Here is a 22,689-nt window from a genome sequence, read left to right as displayed (position 1 = left end):
GGCACACAGAGATGTGGTAAGCTCACCCTGGCTGTGGGAATGGCTCAAAACTAGGCTTATGTCTCTGTTTTAGTTCTGCAGGGAACTCCCTGATGCTCAGTTTTCCGAGCTGGTCTTTATTATCCCAAACTTTAGGCTCCCTTTTATGATTTGATTCTTAAAGCGGATTACATTCATTATGTCATTTGGAAACATATTTGTGCGTGTTCTCGCATTCGGGTCAGCGGCTTGCTGATTCAAGTCGGCTCACAGGATGAGCGTCCTTTTCTTTCCTTCTGTGCTTGTCCAGTCAGCATACTTTTTCTTTTGATTATAAAAGTAACTGTAGAACACCTGGGAATTACAGAAAAGCACCCAGACACACGAAGAAAATAAAATTCTTCTGCAAGCCCAGCACCTAGTGATAATTATTAGCATTTTGATATATACCCTCCTGAACTTTTTTCCTGTGTGCAATTGTATATTGATATTTAAGGCATCAGTGAAACAAAATTGAGATCATAGACAAATGGTATTTTGCAACCATGCCTTTTTCTATTGAAAATGTATCAAGTATCTTTATTTTTAATTATTATAAAGTATACATAATGTCAAATGTATCGTCTTAACCATTTTTAAGTGCACAGTTTAGTGGCATGAGGTACATTCACATTACATGCAGCCTTCACCGCCATCCATCTTCAGAGCTTTTTGTTTCCCAAACTCAAACTCTGTACCCATTAAATACCAACTCCCCTTCCCCTCCCTTTTCTCAGCCCCCCATTATTCTGCTTTCTGCCTCTGACTCAGACTCCTCTAGGTACCTTGTACAAGTGGAGTCATGCAGTATTTGCCTTTTTGTGACATGCTCATTTCACTTAGCATAATGTCCTCTAGGCTCATTCATGTTGTAGCAGGTATCGGGATCTCCTTTTTAAAGGCTGAATAACGTTCCATGGTATGAACATTTTGTTTATTCGTCCATCCAAAGACCCTTGGGTTGCTTCTACCCTTTGCCTGTTGTACATAGTGCTGTTTTGAACATGGGTGTACAAATATCTCTGTAACTTCCTGCTGTCAATTCTTTTGGATACATACCTAGAAACGGAATTACTATTTGTTTACTAATACTAATTACTAATGTGCTATTTCTATTTTCAATTTTTTGAAGAACCACTATACTGTTTTCATAGCTGCTGCACCATAAAATATATCAATATAGCTTTAATTTTTCTTCTGAAATTCGGTTTTTGATGACTGCCTGGTACTAGTCTATCAGATGGCTGTGTGAAAAAAATGAATATTTGGGTAGATTTCAGTATTTAACAATCACAAAAAATACTGATAGCCTTGAAAGTGTTAAAATCTTTGTGCCCACTGTTTTAAATTTACTTGAGATAAATTATCGAACATGGACTTGCTGGGTTTAAACATTTTTCAAGGTTTGTGATGCAGTTCATACTGTCAGATCACCCTCCAGAAAAGTGCTACCAATTTACCTTCCCAACCGCAATGGCCGAGATCACTGGTTTCTGTTGCGCCTTGGCATTTGTTGGATTTATCTGTAGGGAAAAAATTATTATGTTTTACCTATTTGATAATTAACATTATTCCAGAGTTGGTTCATTTTTGTCTTTTTGGCTGTAGTATTTTAAAGTAAATTAGAGATGTACTGGCATTTTATCCTAGATTCTTCAGCATACATCTCTTAAAAATAGGATGTTTTTTAATATAACTACCATATCAGCATCATGCCTTTCAAATTGATACAATTGCCTTATTATTACCTACTACCCAGTTTATATTCAATTTTATGAATTATCTCAAAGTGTTGTTTTAAAGTTGGTTCGCTTGAATCTGGGTTTGGACTGGGTCCTTTCATTCCATTTGCTGGTTACTTCTGTGAAGTGTCCCCACCTCCACCCCATTGATTCAGTTTAAAGTGTGTTTATTGCCTTATCCTCTGTTCATCCTTATACTGAAGTGTGCAGTTTTCACTTTTAGTGTTAAAAGAGCTCTTTATATGTTATGGCTATTACTTTTTGTCTTATAATTTGTAAATGTTTTTCCAGCTTTTAATTTGCATTTTAATTTTGTAGAATTTCTTTTTTCTTTTCTTTTTTTTTAAATTTTATTTTAATCATTGTTCAAATACAGTTTTCTCTTTTTTACTCCCAATCCAGCCCCCCCTTCCATCCCTCCCCACTTCCCTCCCATTACCACCCTCCCCTTAGTTTATGACCTTGTGTCCTTTAAGTTTGTTCCCGTGAACCCTTCCCACTGTCCCCTTAAATTCCCTCTACTCTCTTCTGTGGGCACTGTCAGCCTGACCTCTATTTCAGTGTCTTTGGTTATATTTTGCTTGTTTCTTCGTTTTGTTATTTAGGTTCCTGTTAAAGGTGAGATCATATGGTATTTGTCTTTCACTGCCTGGCTTGTTTTGCTTAGCATAATGTTTTCCAGCTCCATCCACGCTGTTGCAAAGGGTAGGAGCTCCTTCTTTCTTTCTGCTACATAGAATTCCATTGTGTAAATGTACCATAGTTTTTTGATCCATTCATTTACTGATGGGCATCTTGGTTGCTTCCAGCACCTAGCTATTGTAAATTGTGCTGCTATGAACATTGGGATGCATAGGTTCTTTGGAATTGGTGTTTTAGTATTCTTAGGATAGAGTCCCAGCAGTGGAATCGCAGGGTCAAAAAGGCAGATCCATTTTTTAGTTTTCTGAGGAAGTTCCATACTGCTTTCCATAGTGGTTGTACCAGTCTGCAGTCCCACCAGCAGTGCACTAGGGATCCTTTTTCTCCACAACCTCTCCAACACTTGTTGTTTGTTGCTTTGTTTATGATGGCCATTCTGTCTGGTGTGAAGTGGTATCTCATTGTGGTTTTAATTTGCATCTCTCTGATAGCTAGTGATATTGAACATCGTTTCATGTGTCTTTGGATTTTCTGTATGTCCTCCTTGGATAAGTGTCTGTTCAAGTCCTTTGCCCACTTTTTAATTGGATTCCTTGTCTTAGAGTGCAGTCTTGTAAGTTCTTTATATATTTTGGAGATTAAACCCTTGTCTGAGGTATCATTGGCAAATATGTTTTCCCATACAGTTGATTCTCTTTTAATTTTGATGCTGTTTTCTTTAGCTGTGCAGAAGCTTTTAATTTTGATGAGGTCCCATTTGTTTATTCTTTCCTTTATGTCCCTTGCTCTAGGGGACAAGTCAGTAAAAAAGTTTCTGCGTGAAATATCTGAGATTTTCCTACCTACGTTCTCCTCTAGGACTTCAATGGTGTCATGTTTTATATTTAAGTCTTTTATCCACCTTGAATTTATTTTTGTATATGGTGTAAGTTGGTGCTCAAGTTTCATTTTTTTGCACGTGGCTATCCAGTTCTCCCAACACCATTTGTTGAAGAGGCTATTTTTACTCCATTTTATGTTGCTGCCTCCTTTGTCACATATTAGTTGACCATAGAGACTTGGGCTTATTTCTGGGCTCTTTGTTCTGTTCCATTGGTCTATGTGCCTGTTTTTATGCCAGTACCAGGCTGTTTTGATTACAGTGGCCTTGCAGTATAGTTTAGTGTCGGGTATTGTGATCCCTCCTACTTTACTCTTCTTTCTCAAAATTGCAGCAGCTATTCGGGGTCGTTTATAATTACATATAAATTTTTTGAAGTGTTTGTTCTATGTCTGTGAAATATGCCATTGGTACTTTAATAGGAATTGCACTGAATGTGTAAATTGCTTTGGGTAGTGTGGACATTTTGATGATATTAATTTTTCCAATCCATGAACACGGTATATGTTTCCATTTGTTTGTGTCTTCCTTGATTTCTTTCTTCAGTGTTGTGTAGTTTTCTGAATACAGGTCTTTTACCTCTTTGGTTAGGTTTATTCCTAGGTATTTTATTTTTCTTTTTGCTATTTCAAATGGGATTTTTTCCTTGATCTCTGCTTCTGCTGTTTCATTGTTGGTGTACAGAAATGCCTTTGATTTTTTAACCCTTTGTATTTTCAGCCTCTTCTTTTAGGCTTTGAAAGGCGTTACCCATTCTGAGATCAGGTAGACATCTCTATTTTCTTTCTAATTCATCGTGATTTTATTTTTTCACATTTTATTTTCTATCCAAATGAATTTATTGTTATGTACAGCGTAAGTGGGGAATCTATTTACATTTTCCCAAATAGTTAACTAATTGCTTTAACACTGCTTATTCAATAATCTACCTGTTTCTTCCTAGTGATTTGATTTGCTACCTTTGGCATGTATTAAAAACATATGTATACTTGGGCCTGTGTAGGGACTTTCCATTTTATTTGTTGTTTTAACATCACTCTGTCTTAGCTGTTGTGGCATTATAATGTATTTTAATATCTGACAGTTCACGTTTCTCTTCTCTTCAAAATCTTCCTCCCTCTTTTCTTTGCACATATGACATCATCACATGATGCAAATTATTTTGTCAGGTTCTCCCCTCTTCCTGCTTTCTTTCCCTCAAATCCCTTGAGATTTTACTAGAATCCTACCATTTGTAAAGCTCCTTTCTGGAGAATTTCCATTCTGACTCTTCCTATTCAGGAATATGGGATGTGTCTAAATCCATTCAGTTCATTTTGAAGTTATCTTTAGATAGACTCTTTTAATTTTAAAAATAACTTTGCTGTTACTTTTAATAGTATCTTTTCCTATGGTGTTGTCCAACCTAGCATTTCTAGTATATGACTATTAGTTTCTGCATTTTCTTTTATATTCTATCAGTTGCTGAATTCTTCATATAGGTTTAGTTTCTTTTGGCTTTTCTTTGTAGGCATTTATGTGGTTTCTAAGACTGATAATTTTGCTCACTTATACTTCTTTTTCTTGTGAGTTGCTTCGTGTACACTTTCCTGTTTTAGTGGTGCTGGAGCAGGTGTCCTGCCCTGACTAATAACCATGCTCCTAGTGACTCTGCTTGCGTAAGATTGGGTGTTAGTAACCTGTCTTCCTGGTTTATTAATCTTTTTTTTTTTAAGTCAGGAAACGGGTTGAATTTTTAGCAAATACCTTTTAACTAACCATGGGGATAACTATATGATTTTTCTTCCTTCAATTTATTACATTAGTTTCCTAATAGTAACAATCTTAGAATTTTTAGAAGATACCTAATTGCTTGTGCTAGATTATTTCTTGAAAGTTATGTTAGAATTGCTTGTTAATATTTTATTTGGGGCTTTTCCATCTATACTCACAAGTTACATTTGTCTGTAGTTTTGTACTATTTTTGTCAGGTTTGGAATTGAGGTTAAGCTAATTTTATACACTAAGTTGCAGTGCTTTCCAACTTTGGGAACAGACTGTATAACATGGGAATTATCTGCTCTGTGAGCACAGGAAAGAGCTCACCCATGAAACCCACTGGGTCTGGCAGATTTCTTTGAAAGAATTCTTTGATGGCTTTTCCAGTATTTTACCCCATAATGATTGGTTTGTTCAACTTTTCTGATTCATCTTGCATCAATGTTGTTAATTTAAATATTCTGAGAAAATTGTTGCATGAGAGTCTCAAATTTATTAGTATAAAGATATTAAATAGCATTCTCATTTAAAAATGTTTCTCATTTTTTTACTTATAATTTTTGGTATTTGTGTTTTTCTCCCAGTTTTTTTCTTGACCAGCATAAACATTTTGTTTTGGTTTTTAATTAATATTTTACAGGACAATGTCTTGGATTTATTTATCAACTGTACCATACTTTCTAAGGATAATTTCTACTTTTGACTTTATTAATGTTTTTCAACTATTTGCTCTTAGGTTTGTTACATATATTTATTTAATCAGTCAGTAAGTCATTTATAGCTTTTGAGTTGAAAGCCTAGTGCATTTATTTTTGTTCCCTCTTGTTTAATAATGCAAACTTTTTTTTTTAGAGTACAAAGTGAAAATGAGTTTATTAGTGAAGCCATGAGACAGAGAGGGGCTTCTCCACAGACAGAGCAGCCTGCCCCCCCCCCTTGCCCCCTGTAGCAGAATTTGCTCTCTTTATGGAGATTCATTTAATAGGGGAAGGTAGCATATTCAATAAGGGGGAGAAATATTCAGATTCCTCCAGGGAAAAGAGTCGGGACTTCTCAGAGGAGCCCCGTCAGCCATGTTGTGTCCTTATATGGGCTTCGCATTTCTGATCATGGCATGAGGGGTGTGTGCCGTTTAGCATGCTAGTATATTACAATGAGCATATAATAATGGTAATGATGTATTACAAAGAGCATATAATATGTTAGGTGAAATTAGTCACAGTGTTGGATCGAGCTGGTCTCTGCTGGTTTTGAGCCCTAAATCCAGTGGAGTATGGTCTTTCTCCAAAACATTGTTGCTTTGAACTTGGCTTTGATTTATTGCCCCCCACCCCCAGCATTCAATTTTTTTCTTTTAAAGTCCACAAATCTTCAGTGATACATAGCTCAATGAATATTTATATTTGTTCACACTTGCGTAATCACCACTCAGATCAAGACAGAGAAAGTTTCTAGGGCCCCGGAAGAATCCCTATGTGCCTTATAATTAATGCCCCTTTCTCCCACCCTGAGCTAACCACTCTTCTGACTTCTGTCACAATTGATTAGTTTTGCCTATTCTTGAATTTCGTATTAATGAAATCATATAGTATGTTTTCTTGTGCCTTGTTCATCATCATATCTGTGAGATCCATCCATGTTTTTACATGTAACAGTAGTCTTTTTTTCATAGGGGTGTAGTATCCTAGTATATAAATATACAAAGATTTATTTGTCTATTCAGTTGGTGGACATTTGGGTGGTTTCCAGTTTTGGGCCATTATGAGCAAAGCTACTATGAACATTCATATACATGTATTTTAGAGGACACATACATAATTTCTGTTGAGTATATTTATACCCAGGGACTTTGGTTCCTATGGTGGATGTGTGTTTAGCTTTAGTAGATACTACCAAGCATTTTCTGGTAGTGAACCACTTTCCCATGTCATACCTTTTGCTGTGTTCTTCTCACTGTTCGTAATTACAGTTGCGATTTTCCCTTTAAGCCCAGAGTATTTATAAGGATGTTTTCTAAGTTCCCGAAGACTTCTGTTGTTTGTGAAAGCAGCTACTGCTCCTGCCACTCTTTCCAGCACCAGCCTTAGTGCTTTGAGTGTGTGGTTGCATTGAGTAGTGAGGTACTTCAGTTGCGAATTTAATGGAAAATGTGGGTTATAATAGGGCAATGGGCTGCTTTTCTTAGAAAAGCAAACCTTAAAGGATGATAATGGCATAGCTGATATGTATATAATATTCCAGCCATGTTTATTAAAGTCTTCTCTTAGCTCCAGACTATTTCTGGTGATTGTAAATCTGTCATACAGAGAAGTGGTTATGAACATGTAGACTCTGGAGTCAAACTACCTGGGTTTGAGTCCTGATTCCACTAGCTTTGCAATGTGACAGTAACTTAACCTTCTGTCTCCTCTTCTGTAAAATGTTGTTTTGAGATTAAGTGAGCTAACTTGGCACTCATAAGTATATATAAGCAGTGGCAGTAGTAGTTACTGTCTCCTTCGCCACTTTTCTTCCCAAGATTGGGAGGTTCAGATTCAGAGATGGACAACAAAGATCCTATTTCCTAATGTAGGACCTGCTGCCTAAATGGGAGGCAGCCATGAAGTTTGCTAGGACAGAATTCTACGACTGAGCATAGGCCAAAGCTTTGGGAGTTGTGGAGTGGGGAGTCTGACATTAATGTGGGACGTTTCAGCACCATTGTCTTGGTGCCTGCACCCCTTGGGGAGCCGCTGGGCTGGATGTTTCCAGACTAAGTATCAGTAAAGTTACGTAGGGTAATGGGTCGCAGTGTGCTAGGTGACTTCTCTGACTGTGGCCTGGTCTTCCTGAAACCACCTTTCCTGGGAAAGGGGCTGATCAGTAGCCGTTGTCCTACCTGGAGTTTTTCTGTCCCACAAGACACAATTCCTTCTTTCATTTGCTCCCTTGTTTTCTCCTGGGTGGACTTGGAAGTTGACTGGGAAACGCAGCTGGTGTTTTCTGCCTTCCCCTGGCAGAGGGTTGTTATGGTGGAGGGTTTGACTCAAGTCCTGCAGTTGCATAATGGACAGTCTTGGCTGACTTTCTGTGGGGACATCAGTCTGGCTGTGGCTGCAAAAAGGACTTGACCAAAAGTGCTGGTTTGGCTCTTAAAGACAGCTCTAGTCATCTCTGCAGAAGACACACTTTGAGGTTGAATATTGATTTTCAAAAACTATTTTTTAGGGGAATTTTCACACAATCCCCATCATCCAGCTTCTGTAGTTATCAGCATTTTTTGACTGTACCTGCCCACTGGATGATCTTTCAAAATTGATAGCAGGTAGGGCCCAAGACTCAGTTTTCTTTTGGAGCTCTCCTCTTCTGCAGCTGGCCTCATTAACACTACGGACCTTGGCATGGCCAGGTTGTCCTACTTTCAAGGAGGGAAATGTACCTTGAGGTAGATTAAAAAAATTTTTATTTATTTTATTTTTAGACAGAGGGGAAGAGGGGGAGAAAGAGAGGGAAACATCAGTGTGTGGTTGCCTCCTGCATGCCCCCTTCTGGGGACCTGGTGTGCAACCTAGGCATGGCCCTAACTGGGAATTGAACCGGTTACCCTCTGGTTTGCAGGCTGGTGATCAATCCACTGAGTCATACCAGCCAGGGCTGAAGTAGATTTCTTGAAAACTTCTTTATTTTAAAATAATTTTTTTAAAAGTTACAAGAATAGGACAAAGAACTCCCATATCCCTCAACAACCTATTAATATTTTTTCTTTTTTTTTAAGATTTTATTTATTTATTTTTAGAGAGGGAATGGGGGGGAGAGAGAGAGAGAGAGAGAGAGCGAGAGAGCGAGCTAGCGAGAGAGAGAGAGAAACATCAATGTGCGGTTGCTGGGGGTTCTGGCCTGCAACCCAGGAATGTATGCTGGCTGGGAATCGAACCTGGGACACTTTGGTTCCCAGCCCGCGCTCAATCCACTGAGCTACGCCAGCCAGGGCTTTAATATTTCGATTCATTTGCTTTAACATTGTCTCTAAACATGCATGTATAATAATTTTCTGAATCATTTCAGAGAAAATTATAAACCTTGTACTGCTTTATCCCTAAATACTTGTGTCTATTTCCTAAGAAGAAGAATATTTTCTTACATAACCACTGTACAATTAACCAAATGAAGAAATTTAACATTTTTATAATATTATTATCTAATTCATATTTTCTTGTTGTTGCAGTCATGCACATAGAGTGAATTTCCCCCCTGGTCCAGGATCTCAGTTAAAATTATGCATTGCATTTAGTCGTCATGTCTCCTTAAATCCGGGATCAGTTCCTCAGGCATTTTTGTCTTTCATGACACTGTCATTGTTGAAGAGCACAGGCCAGCCTTCTGGAGAATAGCCCCTCATCCTGGCTTTGTCTGATGTTTCCTCATGCTTAGATTCAGGGCATGCAGTGTTTTGCAGGAACATGCAGAAGTGATGTATCCTTCTCAGCGCCTCATGTCAGGCGCACGGCTTTACTTGTTTCATTATTTATGATGTTGATTTTGATCATTTGGTTAAGGTAGTGTCTGCCAGGTTTTTATGCTGTAAAACTGCTGTTTCTCTTTGTAACTAAAAAGTCATTTATGGGGAAATACTTTGAGACTGTAAATATCTGTTCCTCATCACAACTTCACCTACTGGTTTTTGTATTCAGAAATGTTCATTAATGATTTTTGTCTGGATCAGCTACTGTGATAGTTGCAATTCCTCCCACCCCCAATTTTATCATTCCTTCCACATTCATTAGTTGGCGTACTATAGCAAGGAAGTGCTTTTTCTTTTCCTTTAGGTATGCATGTATTATCAGTCTTAACTCACAGATTCTTATTTTGTTCAGTGGATTTTCATTTATTACGGCCATTATTTTGATGCTCGAACTATCCTTTGTTTGGCTAGTGGGTGCCTTGCTCCTATATCCTTTTGACATGTCCCCATCTTATTTTCCAAACATAATCCAATATAGATAGAATTTACTATATGATAAAGGTGGCATTTCAGATCAGAAGAGATAAACAATGGCATTAGGACCATCAGCTAACCCAGACCAGCAGCATGGCCCCCAGACCTGGAAGCATGTCAGAAATGTAAGTTCTGAGCCCTTATTCCAGAAACTCTGGGTCTGGGTCTGGGTTTTAACAAACCCTCCAGGGAATTCTGGTGCATGCTTTAGTCTGAGAAACACTGAGCTACCACTTGGGAAAAATAAAGTTAGATACCCTCCTTATACTGACACTTATAATGGTTCTCTTTATTTAGTTTTTTAAACATTTAACCCTTTAATCAGTCGAGTTTATTTTGGTATATGATGTGGGATAACGATCTAGTTGTTTTTTTACCATATTACAATAGATTTACAGTCTCACTATTTTCATTCAGGGGTGTGTCATTAAGATTCTATTATTTTTAGAGAGAGGGGAAAGGAGGGAAAAAGAAGGGGCAAGAAACATCAGTGTGTGATTGCCTCTTGGCAAACCCCCTTCTGGGGGACTGGCCTGGCCTGCAACCCAGGCATGTGCCCTGACTGGGAATCGAACCGGCGACCCTTTGGTTCACAGGCCTATGCTTAATCCACTGAGCCACACCAGCCAGGGCTCTTCTCACTGTTCTTCTTCTTTAAAACTTGGCTCTTGAGCCTTCGTTTTCCCTGATAGGCGTTACATATACACATATGCACACATATATACACAGACATGTAAATATCTATTTCTGTGTTTCTATATTAAACACTATGAGTTCATACTGAAACCTCTGATTCTAATTCCACTCCACAGCGTTCTTCCTAACCTTCCTTCATTCCATATGAGAACCCTGGCTCTTAACATCATCCATATGATAACTCATTCCCTCAGTTCTACGATACCCAGAAGGCGGTTTGAGAATTGCAGTGCTCATAGCACTGTGATCAATGAAGTAGACTTCGAAAAGCTCCTTGTTTATGCTGCTGTCCATTTTCTGTATGTCTCTTTTCTTTACACCATGCGTGTCTCACAGATTAAAAAAAAGAAGAAGAAGAAGAAAGCAAACATCTCCTTATTTCTTTAAAAATCTTACAAGCTCAGGGTTGTTCCCACACTTTATGTTCCAAGAACAGAACAGATAGGCCAGTCAGGAGGGTGCACTGCCTCCCTCGCTCTTCTATGAGGATGGTGAGTGGTGGTGGGTGGGCTGTACACCTCAAGGAGGCATGGCTGACAGACAGTGCGTGCATTTATTTCAGAGTAAACACAGCACTGTTTTTCCAGTTTTTTAAACTGAAAGATAAACAAAACTACCGATCCTTGGAACTTGAGTCAGAGGGAGAAGAGGGAAAGTGAAAAAAAATTGATCTACAGTTAAAAACAATTTTAAACTTAAATTTGAAAAATCGTTCACTGTTTCTTCAGCTGAGGAGGAGGTGGGCAAGGGAGAAATGTGAAAGGCAGTATGTGAGGATGGGACATAGCTACCAACTTGAAGGGGCCGGGTGGTAGAAACGGCCAGACCAGTCCCGCGTAGCCAATTAGTTGTTTGTATGAACCCGATAAACCACAAGACCCGGTTATTTCAGTCTTGAGGAATGCTCACAGGAAATTCCTGAGGAGCTTTCTCTTCCTCCCCGAATTGCAAATATTAATATTTTTCTCATTATAAAAGTAATATACGCTCCTAAAACTGAAAATATTATTGCTATTTTTCTGATAGTCATGATTATTGAAAACAAAGGCAAAATATTCTTAGTGCTTCGTATGTATGAGGCATTGTTTTGTTGAATGCTTGATCTATATTAAAATATATTCAGTACTGCTTCATACTCATGAGATGGATTGTATCACCATCCATCCCCTTTGCTGAGGACATGCTGGCAGACGTTATATAATTTGCCTATAACCACACAGTAGGTGGTGGCAGAATCGGGACTTAAATGAGGCCTTTCTGTCTCAGAGATTTTGCCTGTAATCTCTGCATATATTGTCTTCTAAGGAAAGAGAAGGTTAAAATCACTTGCAATTTGATTTTTCAGAGCTAACCCTGTTAATATTTTGTTGTATATCCACTAAGCTTTTTTTTTTTTTGGTATATAAGTCATATATGCATGTATGTGTGTATAAACTATTTTTTTCCAGAGTGGAAACTCACTATACATATTGCTTTGTAATTTGCTTTTTTGTTTAAACCCAGTTTTTTCCTCTTCAATAAAAGCAGATTATTTTTAATGGCTGCAATAACCTTTTTTGTATGAAAGCACCATAGTTTAACCAATCTTTTATTCTTGGCCATTTCTGTTTCTTCATTACTATAAGCAAGACTTTTTTCTTAAAATTGAATTTATTGGGGTAACATTGGTTAATAACATTATATAAGTTTCAGGTGTACAGTTTTACAATACATCATCTGTATATTGCATTGTGTGCTGACCACCCAAAGCCTACTCTCCTTCCGTCACCATGCATTTGACCCCCTTTGCTCTCTTCATCCTCCCCTTCTCCTGCGTCTCCTCTGGTAACCACCATAATGTTATCTGTGTCTTTAAGCTTGTTAGTTTTGTTTGTTCATTTGTTGCTCTTTGTTTTATATTTCACATATGAGTGAAATCATATGGTTCTTGTCCTTTAATGTCTGACTTATTTTACTTAGCACGGTGCTCTCAAGATCCATCCTTGTTGTTGCAAATGGCAATAATTTGTCATTTCTTTTTGTTGCTGAATAGTCTTCTGTTGTATATAGGTACCACGTCTATATCCATCATTGGTTTAAGGACACTGAGGTTGTTTCCATTTCTTGGCTATTGTGAGTAATGATGGGATGAACATAGGGGTACACATATCTTTATGAATAAGTGTTTTGAAATCTTTCAGGTAGATACCTAGAAGAGGGATTGATGGGTCATATGGCAGGTCTCTTCTTAATTTTTTGAGGCAACTCCATACTATTTTTACATTCCCATCAGCAGTGTTAAGGGTTCCCTTTTCTTCACATCCTTTTCATCAGTTGTTTTTTTGTCTCATGGATAATGACCATCCTAACAGGTGTGAAGTGGATTTCATTGTGGTTTTGATTTGCATTTCCCTTAGAGCTAGTATGGTTGAGTACTTTTTTACTTACCTGTTGGCCATCTGTATATCTTGGAAAGTGTCAGTTCCTTTGCTCATATTTTAATTGGATTTTTTGTTGAGTTATATGAATTCTTTATATATTTTGATAAGTAGCCCCTTATCAGAGGTATCATTTACAAATATCTTCTTCCATTCAGTTGGTTTCCTTTTTGTTTTGTTGGTTTCCTTTGCTGTGCAGAAGCTAGTTTGATTTGGTCTCCCTCATTTAGTTTTGTTTTACTTTCCTTGCTTTTGGGGTCAAGTTCTCAAAAACCCCTCTGAGACCAAGGTCCTTAAGTTTATAAGCAAGACTTTTTGGTAAATTTTTGTAAAGATATCTTTGTGCTCTTTTTCTTTCTTTTTATGGTAGTAAATTTTTAGGAATGCAATTGCTGAACATCCAGTGTTCAGTTTTCATCCTTAGAGACTGGGTGCAAGGAATCGATCCCTCCCTGACTTTGTTTTTTCACTTGGTTTTCAGGACACCACACCCTACTGGTTTTCTGTCTGTCTTCCTGGTCACACTTTTTCAATCTTCTTTGCTGGTTTCCTCTTTGCCAGTCTGGAAACACTGGAAGTCCCAAATTAGCATAATCCTGTATCTACTTATTTTGTACCCCTTTCTTTCATCATCTAATCTGGCATTGAGGTAGGTTAGTTAGAAGCTAGGAAAATTCCTTGACAAGTAGGATGGGGAAACTGAGACAGATAGTTAAATACATGGCTGAACAATTCTATGGCCAGCTAATAAATCACAAGATCTTATCTTCCCTAATCAAGGACACTCAGCAGGAAATAGTTTGCACCTTCCAGACCCTGCCAGGAGCAGACCTGCCTTGGTCCTGGTGCCTTTCCTGTGATGTTCTCTGAAGGCAAAACTGAGCAGAGAATGACCCTGACCCCTCCTGATGCATCAGCGTATCAAGGGACACATCTGATTAAATATTCTGATTGAGACCTTCCCTAAAATTCCCACCTTCAGAAAACAGATAAAAACCCTTAAGACAAAGGACTCAGTGCATGGCTCCTTTGGGCATGCCCACGCCTTTCCCCCACTTCTTTCCATAGGCATGTGTGTTTTGCCTTCTTTCTCCTGAGCTTCAAAGCTTCCCAGGAGACTTGCAACCAGGGGGGCAGTGAGCAGTGGTAGCTTGTCCTGGGCTAACCCCCTGAACCTGTCTCCAAGGGCCCTCTTTTTCCTCTGAAACTTGTTTCCTGAGTCCATGCAGCCCAGCTGGCTCACTTCTTCTGCCTCCATGACTCTCTTTCTATAGGGCTAAGGCAGCCTCCCTTAGGCTTAACTCTTTCCTTACATTTCCGAAGGGCCAAGGCAGCCCTCTCAGTTCATTCCTGTTGCTGTAATCTTGCCTTCCTTGGTTTCACTGTCCCCAGCTTTAATAAACGTACTGTCAGAAATCACCTGGACTTGTGTCATGAAATCTTTCCTGCACAAAGTCAAGAACATACACATTTCAGACCGTGCTGGAGTAGACCTGCCTCAGTTCTGGCCCCTCTCTGGTGACAGTATCATGAGCATAAAGTTGGTTTGTACACTTGTCACTCACAGCCTGAGCCTCCCTTGGCTTCCTCCATCTCAGGCAGTGGTGATTCTCTGTTGTTCAGACTAAAAACTCTGGTGTCCTCCTTGATGTCGCCCTTTCTGTTATATCCCACATCAGGTCTGTCAGCCAGTCCTGCCCATATTACCTCCAATGTATATTTGAGGATCTGACTGTTTCTTACCATGACTGCTCCTATTTCCGATGTCCACATCACTGTCACTTCTCAACTGCTCGAGGCAGGACCCCCTGGATGGCCTCCCTGCATCTGTCTTTGTCTCAGTGCAGAATACTTTGGAAAGAGCAGCTAGGATAGTCCAAACTGTAAGTCAGATCTTATCACTTCTCCAGTGGGGTTTACCATTGTACTAAGAGTAAAAATTAATGTCCTTCCCTAATCGGTCTAAAAGACCCTCCCTTCTCTTCTTGTCACTTCTCTGTTACCTCATTTCAACCATTCTCCTTCCCCCTCCCAGCCCCTTCTGGCCCACAGGCCTCCTAATTGTTCCTCCACTCACCGCTGCTCTTACCTCAGAGCCCTTGCACTGGCCTTACCTTCTTCCTAAGATACTCCTCCTCATGTGTCCTCATGGTTTGCTCCTTCACCTCCTTCCAGTCTACCCAGATGTCACCTTAGTGGGGCCTTCCCTGACCAGGCTGTCTTTTAAAACAGTGTCCAAGTCAGCGCTTTTTGAAAAATGTACTGAGTTGTGCAACATCACCGTGAACTTTCCTATCACCCCAATAAGACCCCTCACGCCCATTTATAGTTCATTCCCATTCCCACCCCCAGCCTCTGGCAACCAGCCATCTGCTTTCTGTCTCTGTGTTTTTGCCTTTTCTGGTCATTTCACACAAGTGGAACCATACAGTCTATGGCCTTGACCAAACTATCTTCATTGTGACTCCTCCCTATATAACATTTCCTATTTCTTTTCCCTGATATATATATATATAAGCAATATCCTTGTATAATTCTACCTATTTTGTTGATTGATCTCACTCACTGTCCTCTATAACAAGAAAGTAAGCTGCATGGGGGCAGGCATTGTTTGATTTTTGTTCACTCATGTGCATTCCTCCACCCCTGTGCTGAGAACTCATAGAAGACACTAATATATAATATTATATAAAAATAATGTAAAATAATATCAGTGGTGTGTTATATGTATTATATTGAATTGGATGAGTGAGGATGAACGTCTTTTCTTGTGAGTTAGGTTTCTGCGGCGAGTGTCATGGCTCACCTCCGAGGCAGAGCTGGGACCTGGGCAGTGCTGGGTGGCCACTCAGGGGAGTCCCCAGGCCGCATCTGTCCCAGCCTCCAAATGTCAGCCTTCGTTCCACTTCACCCCATCCTGTTGCAGTTACATCGGTGACTACTGTTTTCCTGATTGGCACCAGATGCCAGGCGCTGGGATTTAAACCGTCTTTAACAGTCTCTGAAAAGCTCCCTGTGTATTGCTTTCCATCACCCTGCACCTCAGGCAGATATGGCCAAGCCAGAACCTCAAGGAATTCCCAAAGAAGCCCAAAGCCACCCCCTCCCCTGGCCCCACTCCCCAGCTTCTCAAAGTTACAGCGGGACCCAGTTCTCGGCTTTAGTATCAGTGGAGAGCTGTTTGAAAGAAAAGGTCCTTTTAGCCAGGAGTCTCAAAAGTAAACACACAGGCCCCTGCAACAAATCTCAAAACAGACCTGCTTTCTGTGTCACTGGCTAAGAGGTTGCCTTGTGAAATGTTACTTGAAGAAAGAAGAAAAGCTTTCTGTCAGGATCCGTTTCCCATATGTGACCGCCTCTGTGTAGCTTGGGGTTTATTGCTGTCTCTAGAGTATGCCGTGAATGTATCGGCTTTGGAAGGTGGTCAGCCTCATGGGAATGAGTATTTTAGCAAAGAGTGACTCCACCCTTCCAAACATGACTGTAGGTATATTATAGCATTTTGCATTTTAGTCTGTTGTAGGTAGTCAAGACATCTTTTCTATGTTTTTTTGTGTGTGTAAGAATTTCTCACTGTCGACCCATATTTTTGTGCGAGAGGGGTGTTGTGTCTTCTCTATAGGGCATTTTTTCTCAGGCTTGTGAGACCTTGCCTGAGCAGGGGATGGGTGTGAAGTTCGTTTCCCAGCATTGCACAGTGAGTCCCTTTGAGCTCCAGGCTAGGTGCTGAGGTGCAGTGGTGAACCACACTGACTGGCCTGGAATTCAGGATGCAGAGAGGAAGGCAGATGGACACTGAGCAGATAACTGGTGCCCATTGCTCTTGTTGTGACAGGTAGGACAGAGGAAAGTGCAGGATCCTCTGGGAATGTATTGCTGGGGGATTAACCTTGCCAGGGCTGGGGGCATGTCGAGGAGAGCTTGCTGGAGGAAGTGACACTAGGACTCCAGAAGGGTGAGAAGGGCCAGGCCAGCAGGAGAAAAGCATTCCAGGCTGAAGGAACAACATGGGGCAGCTTTGAGGCAGGAACAAGCTTGGTGTGGGCAGGTCACACACAGAGGCCCCTTTGTGTTTCACACCCCAGTTCAGGTGAGTGACAGAGTTGCCCAAGGTCCTGACCAAACAGTGGCAGGGAGGAGGTGCCCAAGCAGTGCTGCCCACATATGTAATTTCAAATTTTGTAGTAGCCACGTTTTAAAAAATAAAAACAAAACACATGAAATTAATTTTAATAATAGATTTACTTAGCCCAGTATAGCCAAAATGTTATCATTTTACTATATAATCAATATAAAAAAAATCAACAACATACTTTACATTCATATATCTTTTTGCATCAGGTCTTTGAAGACTTGGTGTGTCATTTACACTCATAGCGATCTCATTCGGACTGGCCACATGCCCAGTGGCCATGTGTGGCCCACATTGGGCGGTGCAGGTCTTAGAGGTTAAGTTACTTAGGGAGGACTTGGGAAACTTTTCTTTCAAATCAGGTTATTGTTAATGTAGGACTGTACTGTTTGTACATTTCTAGAAACTTCTTCCGTTCCTCTTCAGCCTGTCCCACATAGGTGTCGTGCCATCTCTTCGAGGATCTGTGCTGTTTCTACTCAGCCACGGAACATTCAGCTTTTAAATGACAGCTGTTAAAGGCATGAAATGGTGGCCTTGCACAGAGTGCAGAATTGGTGATAGGAAAATGAGACCGTTGCCTGGATATGAGCTGTTTCCTTCTCCTTGCCAAAAAAAAAAACAACCCAAAAAAACCCCCCCAAAAACACAAAACCCAAACCCTGAAACATTTCACATCTGACGTGTGGGCCTCTGCTTTGCGCCAGTTATTTGAGTGGCTCCCGCCTGATTGCCCATTGCAGTCTCCCAGCTTCTCCCGGGGGAGACGCTGCGGCTGCTGGAATCTTATTAAGATCAAACCTCATTTATCTCATTTGAGTGTTTTATTTTCCCTTTTCCTTTGGTCTTCCAGGACTCTAGGAATATTTTTCTTAGAGTAGGAGACTTAATCTTGTAGGAGAGGGGTATGTCGGGAGGGAGCGAGATCCTGGCCTCGCGGAAGAACGCCACAGTTACACGAGCGGTACAGTTGGTCCCGCTGCTGGGCACGGAGAGGGGCTTTTCCCTGAGTGTCAGGCCAGGCCTGGGTGAGGGCTGCTGTTTGTTACTTACAGGACAGCAAGGCACCAGTTTCTCAGAATACGATGTCTACATCTTCCCTCCCTCTTTTCCTTTCTCCCTCAATTAATGTTTATTTGCATATGTATTAATGAATTCATTCTCTCGGAGAGGGCACATTGAAGTAAAGGCTGAATTCACCTTGAACGTGCCCCTCCCTTGATCCTAAAATTTTCCTCAGTGGATAGTTGCTTCTGTATACATTTTAAAAGATTTGTGGAATAATTAAGTGAAAAATTAAAGGGTCCATCTCCTGGTCTAGGCTGAAGCCAGTGTTGCACTCGTACTTTAGTGTGTATTTGTGATAGTGTTTGCAGGTACAATGACTTCCTCCAAGGTTGTCCACCGTGAGTTACATCATGGTGAACAATTTGGCATGTGTGCACATATGTGGAAGGTGTCAAAGTTTACCTTTCTGTATTGTTTTAATTTCTTATAATGAGCATCTTATTATTTTTTAAAAATTAAGTTAATATTATTGATTGTGAAAATAACATATAGCTTACATGGGACAAAAGTTTAAAACTTCATTATGGAAAATTTCCAATATAAATAAAAATAGAGGGAATGGTGTAATGAACTATCCCGTACTATCACCCACTTTTAATAATGATCAGCACATGTCCAGTTGTCTTTCATCTTTATCCCCCACTTTTTGGGGGTATATTTGAAAGCCCATCTTAGACATCATGTCATTTCACTTGTAAACACTTTTGTATACAGGTATAACTGATATGGAAATTAAGAAAAAATCATCCACTATGCAGATAATGGAAATTAAAAAATAAAACTATTACTTATTTCATATCTTACTCTTCAATCAGAATGTATTGTTTTTCCCTGATTCATTTATTTCCTTGCCTTTTTACCTGTTTTTACAGGGTTTTAACAATAGAGTACATTCTATAACTTCATGTTCTCTTTTTTTAAAACTTGACATTGTAGTATGAATAATTTTACGTGTTCTTGTATACTCATCATAATCATGAGTCCAAATCTTAATGTGGCATATTTCAGTCATCTGAAATTGTAATCTTTGAAAGGCGATTTTTAAAAAGAGAAGAATCTTAATCATAAAAATTCTCTCTTAGCTGAGCTCCTATATTTTGCTATTCAAAGACCATTTAAAAGGAGGTTTGTTCATTGAAAGCCTGCCTCTATCCAGTTTTTAAACATGGCTTTCAATCCAGGGAGAGGTGCTGGATCCTGAGGTTCCCTGAGGGCGGGCAGAATGGACGCACTGTTGCAGTGGGCACATCGAGGAATAGCTGTTAATGGGCGATGAAGATGTCCTCTCCCGCGGAGGGAGGACCTCTAGGGACAAGGTGGCAGCAAGTAATGTGAACTGACAGTTTATTCTTAAGATTTAACTTTCCCAGATCTGTATTTATTTTCCATAAATTACTTTAAATTTTTTAAAAAACATTCTACAGCTTTACAAACTGAGATTTACCAAGACAGATGAAACCTTTTGTGTCCTGTGTTAAAGGGACCCTGCATTTGTTTGAGAGAGACTCTTTGTCTGTAATGTACCAGTACCTTATTAGGTGGGTCGCTATGATGAATAGCCAATTCTGAAGTGTGCACGCATGTGCACTTTTTTTTTCTTTTGTAAAGTAAAAACGTGTGTAGCTGTATGGGCCTTGGTTATAGATCATTGGGACCCTGAATCGAGAGAAATAAGGACATTGATGATTGACCAGTCTATCATCTACCACAATGAAGATGCATGTGCCTAATCTCTCCTCCCTCTTTCCTGTGGTATGAGGGAGCTGCATCTCTCCTATGAGGAAGGGCAGACTGCCCATCTTTGGAGCCCATTCTTTCCTGCCTTTTCAGGAATTCTTCCTTATTTTCCTGCTGTGTCTTTGATTGTTCTTCTTGGTCTTCTTTGCCAGGTCATCCTTGTCTGTTTGACTAATAACTGTGAGAGGTTTTTTTTTTTAAATTGTATTTTTTCCCATTACCATTTAGTCCCCTTGTACCCCCTACCTCCCCACCCCCTGAAATCACCACACTGTTGTCCGTAAGTCCTTTTTCCTTTTGTGCTCAATCCCTCCACCCCCTCCCCACCCCTCCCTTAAACTGTCATCCTGTTCTTTATCTATGAGTCTGTCTCTATTTTGCTTGTTACTTCAGTTTGCTCATTAGATCCCACATATGCGTGAAATTATACGGTATTTTTCTTTCTCTGACTAGCTTATTTCCCTTAACATAATGTTCTCTAGGTACATCCAAACTGTCACAAAGGAAGTAAAATTTTCTTCTTTTTTTTACAGCTGAGTAATATTCTCTTGTGTAAATGTCCCATAGTTGTTTTATCCACTCATCTATTGATGCACACTTGTGCTACTTCCATATCTTGGCTATTGTAAATATGCTGCAATGAACATGGAGTGCTTATGTTCTTCTGAATTAGTGTTTTGGGTTCCTTTGGATATATATTTCCAGAAGTGGGATAGCTGGGTCAAAAGGCAGATTTACTTCTAATTTTTTGAGGTAACTCCATACTACTTTCCACAGTGGCTGTACCAATCTGCATTCCCAGCAACAGTTCAAAAGGATTCTCCTTTCTCCACATTCTCACCAGCACTTGTTGTTTGTTGATTTATTGATGATAGCCATTCTGACAGGTGTGAGATGATATCTTATTGTGGTTTTAATTTGCATTTTTCTGATGATTAGTGACATTGAGCATCTTTTCATATGTCTATTGGTCATCCGTTGCCCTCTTTGGCAAAGTATCTATTCAGGTCCTTAGCACATTATTTAATCAGGTTTTTTGGGGGTTTTTTGGTGTTCAGTTTTATAAGGTCTTTATAAATTTTTGGGTATTAACCCCTTACCAGATGTATTGGCAAATATGTTCTCCCATTCTGTGGGTTGTCTTTTTATTTTATTGATGTATTCCTTTGCAGTGCAAAAACTTTTTAGTTTGATGTAGTTTCATTTGTTTATTTTTTTTCTTTTGTTTCCCTTGCCTGGGGAGAGAGATCTTATAAAATATTGCTATAAGCTATGTCTGAGATTTTGCTGCCTATGTTTTTCTTCTAGGATTTTTATGTTTTGGGGTCTAACATTTAAGCCTTTGATCAATTTTGAATGTATTCTTGTGTATAGTGTAAGAAGGTAGTTTAGTTTCATTTTTATGCACATATCCAATTTTCATAATACCATTTATTGAATAAACTATCTTTAGCTCATTGTATGTGCTTGCTTTCTCTGTCAAATATTAACTATAAAGGTATGGATTTATTTCTGTGCTCTCTGTTTTGTTTCATTGGTTTATGTATCTCTTTTTATGTCAGTACCATGCTGTTTTGATTACTATGACCTTACAGTATAGTTAAGTAGTGTGAGTCCTTCAACTTGGTTCTTCTTTCTCAGGATTGCTGTTGCTAAGCGAGGCCTTTTGTGGTTCCATATAAATTTTTGAAATAGTCATTCTAGTTCTGTGGAATATGTCATTACAATCTTAATAGGAATTGCATTGAATCTATAGATTGCTTTGGGTAGTATGGACATATTAATGATGTTAATTCTTCCTATCCATGAACATAGTATGTGCTTCCACTTATTTGCATCTTCTTCAATTCTTTCTTCAGTGTCTTACAATTTTCCAAGTACAGGTCTTTTATATCCTTGCTTAGGTTTATTCCTAGGTATTTTATTCTTTTTGAAGCAATTGTAAATGAGATTGTTTTCTTAATTTCCCTTTCTGTTAGTTCATTGTCAGCATATAAAAGTGCAACTGATATCTGGATATTAATTTTGTATCCTTCTACTTTGCTGAATTTAATTATCACTTCTGGTAGTTTTTTGGTGGAATATTTGGGATTCCCTATGTACAGTATCATGTCATCTGCAGATATTGACAGTTTTACTTCTTCCTTCCCAATTTGGATGCCTTTTATTTTTCCTTCTTGTCTGATTGCTGTGGCTAGGACTTCCAGTACTGTGTTGAATAAGTGAGGTAAAAATGGACATCCCTGTCTTGTCCCTGATCTTAAGGGGAGCCCTTGTAGTTTTTGTCCAAGAGTTTTCTAGCATCCCATTGTCTTCTGTGATTGTATTCCCATTTATATCTCCTCTTTATGTACTCTTTATGCCTAACCACCATGTGCAGGTGACCCACAGATTTGAAACTCCAGCCTTGACCTTTCCTTTGAGTTCCAGATGCACATACCTAACCGCTGTCTTGCTCTCTCCTCATGGATGTCAAAAATACCCCAAAGTCAATGTGCCTAAATATGAACTCATCCCCTCTTCCCCAGACTTGGTTCTCTTTCAGGGTCCCATATTTCAATGTAGAAATCCTCCATTTGTCCAGTTAAGTAAGTTAGAAACCCAGGATTCATCTTTGATACCTC

At 39.4% G+C, this 22,689-nt stretch overlaps 1 protein-coding gene across 5 annotated transcripts in view; it reads left to right on the top strand.

The window, feature by feature from the left end:
* Positions 1-22,689, top strand: part of WWP2 (WW domain containing E3 ubiquitin protein ligase 2) — a 168,838-nt gene that overhangs the window by 59,759 nt on the left and 86,390 nt on the right. The window lies entirely within an intron of this gene.

Source organism: Phyllostomus hastatus, unplaced genomic scaffold (assembly GCF_019186645.2).
Source record: "Phyllostomus hastatus isolate PE091 unplaced genomic scaffold, TTU_PhHast_1.1 phas_scaffold_345, whole genome shotgun sequence".
NCBI classification, from domain to species: domain Eukaryota; kingdom Metazoa; phylum Chordata; class Mammalia; order Chiroptera; family Phyllostomidae; genus Phyllostomus; species Phyllostomus hastatus.
This window is presented reverse-complemented; position numbering and strand designations above follow the sequence as displayed.